The sequence below is a fragment of the Castanea sativa genome, chromosome 5 (assembly GCF_040712315.1).
Source record: "Castanea sativa cultivar Marrone di Chiusa Pesio chromosome 5, ASM4071231v1".
Lineage (NCBI taxonomy): Eukaryota > Viridiplantae > Streptophyta > Magnoliopsida > Fagales > Fagaceae > Castanea > Castanea sativa.
In genome coordinates this window covers 21702072-21713180 of record NC_134017.1, presented here as the reverse complement: position 1 = coordinate 21713180, position 11109 = coordinate 21702072, and the positions used below count along the sequence as shown (strand labels likewise).

The following is an 11109-nucleotide window of genomic DNA, read 5'->3' as shown; positions in this document are numbered from 1 at the left end:
ACCATTCCCCTATGATTCCTATTTCCTTATATATGGCAGTAGGATTTGCATCTTCTGTACAACTACAACCTAATGTCTTTTGTGTCGGGGGCATGGGTGACATACATACCATATTAGTTCCAAATTTTTACTTACTTTTGTATAAAATTTGAAAATTTTGATAATTTGTATTGAAAATGAAACTTTTTAAGAATTTTACTATGAAAATACTAAAAATTAATTTTATTTTATGAAAGATCGTCATCAAACATAATTTTGAATGAAAATACTAAGCTTTTTTTTTTTTATGTGAGTGTATATATATAACTTATAAAATAAAAAAGTGTGTGTATATAATAAAAATGTGTGTGTGTATATATATGTGTGTGGGGTGTTGTCTTGATAAATATATTAGTACTGCAACTTGGTCCAAAAAAAAAAAAATTTCTGGATCCGTCCTTGCTCAAAGTGATTTCCTTTGGACTTAGATTCACTAGGTAAATAGATACAAAATAGCCTATAGGTGGCCTCAAAGGTAACCTTCATATAATCAAACACAGTTATAATTTCTAGTTATTTCCTGGATTAATCAGTAAACCAATTGAACAGTGTAAGTAAGAAATTTTGAGAGGGAAATGAGTGGGGAAATAAATGTTGAACCAATAGAGTTTGGTCCTCTATTTATAAGAGTTTAATTTTCTAGGCTTTTAGGAGTCTTTAGAGGCCTTTTTTTTGTCCCAAAATCGGATTCAGTCCAACCTCCTGGTGAGGTCTCTCGTGTGGAAGGACGTGTGGAGTCTATGTTAATCATAAAATTTTAGTGTTGTGATTGACCACCTAAGAACACTCACATTTGTGGTCCATACTAAAAAAATGTATAAAATTTATACGGTTTTGTCAAAAAATGACCCACATCAATATAATTATGTAAATTTACAAATTTAATATAATAACGGTCTAAATTTATATTATACTATTTATTTATTATTATTTACGTATCTTGAGAATGAAAGACAACCTAGATAGTAGTTATCCATATATACTTACATTTTGTTGCAATGGACGTTTTCCACTTTATAGTCAAATTGATACTTTCTATTATTTTCAATGGCTTTCTATTATTTTCAATGGAAAAATTAAGGTTCAAATTCATGATGTTGTTTATAACTCTCCAAATTAAAATAAAATTACATTAAAAAAAATCTTATGCTAAAAGCATCTCGTTGCCACATGTTAAAAACTAATAATAATTGATACAACAAAGCTACAAATATATGTACGTGGTGTTATCTGTCATTATATTTCATAATTCATTTCTCATTTTCACTCCACCATCAAGCTGTGCATCCACTAAACACTAGTTACTGAGTCTTTATAAAGCGTGGGAGTCTAGGACAAAATAGTTGTTTCTATTCAACTTGCAATTTCTTGTAGTCCTTTAGTAAAGGAGAAGAAGAATGGAGAAAAAATATATATCACTTCTGCTGCTTTGTTTTTTGATGGCGGTGCAAGTGAAGGAGTCCACAGCCTCGTTTAAGAGCTGCTACCAGGGTTGCTTCATTCTTTGTATTATCACACCCAACCAATCAGCTATCTCTTGCCCCTTCAAGTGCTTGATAGATTGCATCAAACCCAGCTTCCCTGTAGACTTTACCCATAGAGACAACGATTACTTCTGCAAGCTTGGTTGTGCTTCGTCCTTGTGCACCAATTTCAGCACCAAAGAATTCCCAAGTATAATTCTCTCTCTCTCTCTCACTTCCTAATAGCTCTATTTTCTTCAAATAATTTACATTATTTTTTGGGGGTTCGTTTCTATTTGTAGGTGAAGAGAAAGTAGATAGTTGTGTGGATTCTTGCTCACAGTCATGCACCAAAAGTTAATCATAATTAAGGTTTGGTTTATGATGTTATTGCAAATGAGTAGTGTTCTTTAAATCCTAAGAGCTTTATCTAAAGAGTCATATATGGGTTAATGGGTTAGGTTGTCACAAATTTTAATCTAGAATCTAGATTTATTCCTATAATATATATATTGTTGGCAATGAGAGTAGAGGATCAAGAGTCATCTACTTCAGTGTTATATAATGTGCTCCTTTATAGTGAAAATTAGTTTTTGAATTCTCCAAACTCAGGTTATAAACTTATAATTATATAACTCGATTATGAATAAGCAAATGACAAAAATACATAGTAAAAAGTTAAACGACAATCGGAGTATGGGTCGGCGAAAATTGGGGACCACTGATATCACGGGGGCTATTCCTATTCATTAGTGGAAAACAGAATCTATTCCCTAAATTATGGCATGTCCTGGTTCAAAATTTCTTCAATGACTATTAATCTGAGTTTGATAACGTTTTGGGTGCTCATGAATCATGATGGCGAGATTTTATCTTTATTATTATAACTCTTGAAAAATTATTGTGTAATTTCGGAATATCATAAATGCGTACTTTTTTTTTTCACATGAATGGTAGGTTTTATGAATTAAATTCATAGTGAGACTCATCATTCATATGAGAGGAAGAAATATACATTTATGATACTCCAAAAGTACCTAATAATTTTTCATAACTCTTTATTTTTTTGATAAATTAACTACTACAATTTCGTTGCATGTAACTTCAATTTTCTGTGGTTTATTTCACTTAAAAAGTAAGTTAGAAAACGATTTTTCCTTTAAAAAAATATATTTATATATATATATATATATATAAACAAATAAGCTAAAAGATAATACTCCACTCAGTTCTAAGTTGCACGTGAACTGGTGAAAGACAGTCTGTCAATGTCAATAAAGTTTTTATAATAAAAAAGATTTAATTAATTCGTTCAACAAAAAATATTAAAATTAAAATTAAAAATATTGATACAAACTCAGAGTTAGATTGGGCCCTCGTGGGAGGTTGGCCCAAGCTCAATTCTGGAGGCCTCTGGGAATCTATTGACCACTCAATCCCAACAGGCCTGTTAAAATTACAATCGAACCTAGGCCCCAATATGTCCTACGTATCAACCCAATTAACTCAATCCAACAGCCCCACTGGAGTATAGTAGGAGTTCTTGCAGATACAAAGGAACTTATTAACAGCTTTGAATTATTTATTTATTTATTTTTCTTTTGTTTATAGGGAGGGTAATTCTCCTGCCCATCTTTTGGCCCAATGGGAACTTTGTTCAAGCGGATTGGGCCTGTTCCCCTCTCTGGGGGCTCAGGTATTAGATAAAAATGGTGACAGACCCTCTACCATTTTGTAATCATTTGTATATGTTTCAATGAAGTAGTTGTTTGGAAGAAAAAAAAAAGTACTACGTATCATGATTCATGAGCCCATTGGCACATTAAAAATCAATAAATGCCAGAAATACGCAATAATTTCCTCTCTCACACACACAGTTTCTGCGATTCATTCATTTCGAATATTGGATTTGTTCCTAATTTGAACAAAGCATATTGAGGATTCATTTGAGAACAGTTTATTTAGCTGAAATTAAAAAAAATTTACGAAAAATACTGTAAATAAATGTAAAAACTTGCTAAAATAGTACAGTGAGACCCGTAAATAATACCAAAAAATGCAATAGAACTCATGAATAGTAGCAAAAATAAGCTAAATAGTAAAATAAGCTGGCTTTATAATCTGTTCCCAAACGCAATCTGAATTCCATTACTAACTTTTTGAGCTAAAACTAAGACAAAAATAAATAAATAAAATTTTGCTTATTTATTTTCAGAAAAAAAAAAAAACTAGTTTTGTTACTTATTTAATAAAAGGTAAGGTAAAAAACAAATGCTGAACGGTCACTTAACAGCTACATGACAGTGCCTTCTCAAAAAAAAAAAAAAAAAGGTTACTTGACAATATGGAAATCATGAACCCTGATGACCTGACTTGACTATAATCGGACACTTTAACAGCAATTATCTTGAATGAGATCCAAGATTTGGATGTGCCTAAGGCTCATATTTTCATACTTGAATTGAATAGTCTACTGTTGGGCTTACTCTAGTTTTGATACTCTTGAAGAGTGGGGATTTCCATCTTCAGGTTGCACTATTTTGATTAGACCCTTGGCCTTGAGATCTACTTTGTGAGCCTCGTGATGTTTTCTACTGCCCCTTTAAGAGTTCTTTTGGATATTTGAAAGAAGTTTGGGGTGATTTGGTAATTTTATATGTTCTAGTGTATTCATTTTCTGAGTGTTCTGAAGGTATTTTGGTAATTTCAAGTGTTGAATGAGTATTTTTGTAACTTGGGTAGGTTTTGGGTATCTTGATAATTTTTGGAAGTGCTTTGGTAATTTGGGAAATTTGTAAAGTGGAAATTGAAGGAGCATTTGTGTAATTGTTGAAAGTTTGAGGGATATTTGGGTAATTTACAATGTTGGATGTGGTATTCATCTACAAGGTGCTTTTATGATGAGAGAGAGAGAGAGAACATTCAAACAGTTGTATATAACTAGTGGCTTCTCAAAAAAAACAACAACAACAACAAAAAAACTAGTGAAACATGTGCAGTTAAAAGTGGTTTGCATGTTAGTACATGGTTTAACAAAAAGTATAATGGATAATTTAGTCAAACCAACAAAGGAAAAATTATGATGGATTGAAAAGAGTGAGATTTGCATTGAATGTACTTGAAATGATTGCAAATTTGCAAACTCAAGTTCTTTGAGAAATTTAAATAATGTCAAACCCAACTAATTGCATCATCCGTTGAGGATGTGAAGTACAACCTCCCCACCAAAAAAGGGTGCAGTGGAAATGGTATTTGGTTTAAGTGTGAGTGTGGTTATATGTGTCAAGGTAACAAATTAAAATTTGTGCAAAAAGAGTGCATAAAAATATACGGATAAAGACATCTCATAAGTTGGAGCTAAAGATTTGTTAAGTCTAACCCATTAGAAATAATTTTGAAGCTTTTCTTATTGATTTAGAATGCCAAATTAATTACAAGAATAATAATAAGGTGTGATTGTTCTTAGATTGATTTTAAAAAATTATTTAAAAGTGGCCTTATAATTTATATGAAAAAAATAAGAAATAAGGACGTATGAATTCAATAAATAGAGTGATACTATAACGTTTTTTTTTAATAATTAATTGTTATTATAATTTTTATTATGTATGTGAGAATTGGAAGATAAAATTTAATCTTTGCGTTATGGGAGATTTGTTGATTTGTGTTTGTGAGTTTTATGAGAGTTGATGACAGGTTATAATCTATATCATGAATAATGGATTTTGACCAGTGTTGTTTTATTTTATTTTATTATTATATAAGTATAAAATTGGCCAAAATATATTGAAACTTATATCTTGGGGATGCTTTTTCCCTATTTTTCACTCAACATAAATATGGATTTTCCTTATATGTCTATAACCCATGATAACTATGAGAATATGTACTCCTATTTGTCTTGACAAATCATTCTCACCCACAAATCCTAAGTTTACATCCTTCAAAATCAACAGATGAATTTTCCTTTTACATCTTAAAATTTCATTCCTCGCATTTGGACATGATTATAAAGTGCATTGATATTTCACCTTGATCTTGGTTCTCTTGCAGAAGGGCTCAAACAACTTTAGAGGGTGATTCTGTTGAAGATAAATACCCATGGCTCAAATCATGATAAAGCTATTGCTATTTTTCTTATCTACTGTCGATTGTGGTATTGTTGTAACAACCTAACAAGTTAAAAACTGTCTTTTAGCATTTGCAGAACTATACCTATTTGTTATGTTTAGACCCTTTAAGCAGATTGTTTAACCTAATATATTAACTAAGTAATTATTTAGATTAATTATTCAAATCTAGGTTAAACACAAATAAATCATATCATGCAAAGCAGTAGAAAATAAATAACACCATGATATGATTATCCAGAAAAACCAATGAAACTAACCATTTCAAGGTAAAAACATGTGGAGGATTTAACCTAACTATCCTTAAAGTAAACTAAATCCACTATAAGAGAATTGAAGTTTTTATAAAAGATTTAACCCTAAATTTAATGCTACCTCCAATAGTAACTTTTTTATACGACCACGTGCAAGCTCCGAATCCTCAGACTCCTTCTCTTCTTGGATTTATACCAACACAAGCACCCATGCTTGTGACTTTGAGATCCCACTCAAAGGTTTCAGCAACACAAACTCTTCAGTTTGTGACTCCAAGACCACCCTTGAAGGTTTAGATCATCAGTTGTTGTTGATGATCTTATTGCAACAACTTCAAATCTACCAAATCTAATGATATGAGAATGATTTTCAGTAGTGACTTTGATATAGGAAGGCACAAAACATTTTAGATCTTACAAAAGCATCTCTAAAGTCTCTCAAAAGTTCTGAAAATGTAGTTAGAGTTTTCCTTTATATACTAAAAGTGTTTCACTTGAAACCCAAAATGTTTAAATAGAGTTTAGGCTGAAATAGAATTTTGTAGAAATTTCATGTCTGCAATTTTCGATCAATCGGATCTAATTTTCGATCGGTCAAATTTCACTGAATTTGAACTCTTCTTTCTGCAGCTTGTATTTTCTTGTGTTTTGACTTGTAACACCTTGAGTATTGTCTAATAAACTCTATAGACTCTAAGATCTATATCTAGACAAATTTGTGTTCACAGTTTGTCCATTGTTCAAAAGTTTTAGAACATAACAATCTCCCCGTTTGACAATCTGTAACAAAATTTACATACAATATGAAATGCTTAAATACAAGAACAATCCAATTGCAATAAAATGCTCAATTACATCACAAATCCCAATCTAAGACTTCAAACCTAAAAGTTGCTAGAAGAGGCAGAAGATCTTGATTAAAATGTACATGTCTTTCTTGAAACACTCAAAAGTTAAGCATGTGTGGAAAAAAAGACAGATAAACAACAAATAACATATAAAATCAAAAGTTAGATACATCAAAAACTTTTATTTCCTCCCCCTTTCAAAAGCAATTTCATCTCCCCTTAAATAAAAATAGTTTAAAAAAATTAAAAAAAGACACAAACCTACCCAAAAAAAAGAGTTGAGGATACACATGAACACAAATATTTTCTCTTTCAATATAAGCAAACTTGACACTATGTAACCCATAACAGATGCATACAAACATCCCAGGTACAATCACAATCAGTTAAGACTATACAATATAGAACTCAATAATATAACAATTCAGTACGCTAAGTGTTTTAAAGAAAATATTTGCAAATTTATTATCCACCATATCTCTTTAAAAAAAATTCTAATTTTCAATATTTCACACATCAAGAAAAATAGCATATACTCACATGTGTAGAACTCAAAAATTAATCAATCAATTTTTAAATCAAGGTTAGTACCCAATTTAGCAAAGTGTATGCATGTTAAGTGTGAAAAACAATGAGAGATATGATTGCAAAAATGCAAAATGGACAAAGAAAACAATATAATGCATGTGAATCCTAACAAAAATGATGAATGAAAAGATATATTGATCAAGAAACTAAAAACCAAAAACTTTCCAATTTCGATTGGTCGAAAGGAATTGAGTCAGGAATTGAAAAACACTTAAAAACATATTCGATTGATCGAGAGGAATCAAGCAAACCCGAGAGTTTTAGCTTAAAACTGGAATTTTTCTTTTGCCTTTTCAATCAGTCGAAAAACATACTCGATCGATCGAATCTTGAAGAAATAGAAATTTTTGAACAATTCTAGAAATTTTTTTGCAAAATCATTTGAAAAACATTTTTTATGATATGAGATGCATGTTCATGATTTCAAATATTTTACAAAACCAAACTTTTCTAAGAAAAAATCAAACCTTAGCAAATTTCATCAAAATTTTCATTCCTCACTCGCACAAAATGCATTAAACACATCAAGAAGTTAAATTTAGGATGGTCACAAAACTTAACACATAATCACATGTACAGAGTTTAACAAAGATTTGCTTGTGGTGTGTGCAACTAATAAGTGTATGAGATACTCACAATGTGATATGTAGATGGAAAATAAGCACAATTTCTACATTATTCATCATATAATTTTAAAAGTGACCATCATTTAAAGAGTTACATCATATAACTCCCATATCTCCAAGAAAACACACTTGCAACCATGCATTTAAAAAAAAAAAAATTGATTTTGCTTTTGCTTTTTCTTTTTCTTTTCTTTTGAAGCATATTTTTCTTTTTTCTCTTTTCTTCTTTTATCTAATGTACAATAACACCTTAAGTATTTTGCTGTGCAAGTACTACACCTTTCTGAACACGGCTTTTATAATTTGCATATAAGTGTTCAAGATTGACGAGGAACAGTGGTAAGATGGTTATTTATGCTTTTCTCCTAGAATTTTTTAGTCCTTACAATCAAAAAAATGTGACTTCAAAATCAAGAGCATGTGATTAAAAACCATAAACAACTCACACAATATAAGCACTACATAACACAAACTAGCAAAGTGCAGAAAAATAAAGTTCATCAAAACTAAACAAGGTATATAGTCATGAAATGCAAATTTTATAAGCCAACCTCGATTACACATCTTGAAGATTTATAATACAAAGAAAATAAAAATCTTTTTGGATTCTCAAAAAAAATTTATGACCAAAAAAAAAAATTCAACAACAATGCATGGCAGTGCTCAACTAAGCTATAGAAGGTACACAAACAATAAATATTAATTTTTTAATTAACCCATGAGTACATGTACAAACTAGTACATACACAAACTCAAAATAGCTCATATACTAAATTAAGCAACACACACTTTCTATGTTTCTCCACAATATCAAGCATGTTCTAAATCAAGAGAGAGATATCATAATTCATGTAATTCTTAAGAAAACAAGACACAAAAAAATAAAAAATAAAAATTTGTCTTTCAGTGTTTTTGGTTTTTTTTTTTTCTTTTTCTTTTTTTCTTTTTTTCTTTTTTTTTCCAAACAAACAACCTAAAACAGAAATGAAAACATGTCCACAAATAATTGGAAGAATTATATCAAAGAAAAATAAGCAATATTTACCTTAGCAAGTCTTTTCTCACGCATATAACACGCATATTTGGCTTTGTAGATGAAAAACCATGTGAAACAGAGTGTATTTGAGGGATTACAACCTTCGTTTGAGAGAGACTAAAATCCTGTAATTTCCTTTCATAAGCCAACAAGCTTAAATTTTTCAAAAGCATATGAAACAATTTATCAAGACTTATGGCAAGAAAAAAATCATCACATATCCTAGACTGAAACATAGCATGCTTAAATTTCAATTTATGACAGTTAAAACGAATGTGACCAGACACACCACAAAAGTGACAAACAGGAACAAATTTAGGAACATCAATATTCCTAACGACAGATTTAGTCTCAGAGTTTGGTTTTTGCCTCAACAAAAAACAATTTGGTCTAATATGACCAACAACACCACAAAGGTGACAAGTAGGCACAAAAACAGATTTCTTCAGCAATCTATCAATTTGTTTAAACTTAGGTTTAAAAACTTCAACGTCTACATCAGAACTTTTACCTTTGTCTAACCTAGCAAAATAAGTCTTTTCTTTATGATTCCTCTTGAAAGAAGGATATAAATTTTTCTAGTTTTAGGCTTAAGAGAAACAAAAACACATTTGGCAACAACAGCAAACTTGGTACTAGTCAAATTTTCAAGTTTAGCTTTAGACTCAACTAACTCTTGTTCCAAACTTTTCATCTTCTCATCTTTAGAGGAAAGTTGATTTCTCAAAAATTCATTCTTTTTGTTTAATTCATTCAATCTCACAATCAATTCATCTTTTTCAAGATTAACCAATTTTAAATCTTCCTTGAATTTCTTAGAAATTTTCATAGATTTAGTTAATTCCCTACGAAAAGTTTCACAGGTATCAACAAGATCAATATAAATAATAGTGACCTTTTTTATTAAATCATCACAAATATGAGCAAACAGACACTTAAAATTATCCATGATAGTAGGGATCAAGGATCTCACTTGGGATGTTAATCCAAATCAGAGTGAACCCACTCTGATACCACTTGTTTGTTATGTTTAGACCCCTTAAACAGATTAATTAACCTAATATAATAACCAAGTGATTACTTAGATTAATTATTTAGATCTAGGTTAAACACAAATAAATCATATCATACAAAGCAGCAAAATAAATAACACCATGATATGATGACCCATGAAAACCAATGAAACTAACCGTTTCAAGGTAAAAACTTAGGAAGAATTTAACCTAACTATCCTCAAGGTAAACCAAATCCACTATAAGAGAATTGAAGTTTTACAAAAGATTTAACCCTAAATCTAATGCTACCTCCAGTAGTAACTTACTGACACGACCACATGCAAGTTCTAAATTCACGGACTCCTTCTCTTTTTGGATTTATACCAACACAAGCACCCACGCTTGTGACTTTGAGATCTCACTCAAAGGTTTCAGCAACACAAACTCTCCAGTTTGTGACTCCAAGACCACCCTTGAAAATTTAGATCATCAGTTGTTGTTGATCTTGTTGCAACAACTTCAAATCTACCAGATCTAATGATATGAGAATGATTTCCGGTAGTGACTTTGATATAGAAAGGCATAATACCTTTTAGATCTCACAAGAGCTCCTCCAAAGTCTCTCAAAAGTTTTGAAAATGTAGTTAGGGTTTTCCTTTATACACTAGAAGTGTTTCACTTGAAACCCAAAACGGTTAAGTAGAGTTTGACCTGAAATAGAATTCTGTAGAAATTTCATGTCTGCAATTTTTGATCGGTTGGATCTAATTTTCAATCAGTCAGATTTCACTGAATTTGAATTTTTTGATTTTCAATCAGTCAGATCTAATTTTTGATTGGTCAGATTTCACTGAATTTGAACTATTCTTTTTACAACTTCTATTTTCTTGTGTTTTGACTTATAACACCTTGAGCATTGTCTAATAAACTCTATAGATTCTAAGATTTATATCTAGACAAGTTTGTGCTCACGATTTGTCAATTGCTCTAAACTTTTAGAACCTAACAAAACCTTCCATCAAATATTCATCAAATGCATTGTGGAAGAAATGTGTATTTTATGAGACAGTCTCGTGAAACCTCCAAAGGCATGGTTATTTAGTTTGACTCAAAGCACTAGATAAATTATT

General features: G+C 30.6%; 1 long non-coding RNA gene across 1 annotated transcript; it reads left to right on the top strand.

Moving 5' to 3' along the window:
• The first annotated feature begins 1284 nt into the window (after positions 1-1284).
• Positions 1285-2062, top strand: LOC142637098 (uncharacterized). The gene is made up of 2 exons (XR_012844535.1): positions 1285-1713; positions 1805-2062. It is a non-coding gene; the product is annotated as an uncharacterized LOC142637098 (long non-coding RNA).
• Positions 2063-11109: the final 9047 nt, after the last annotated feature.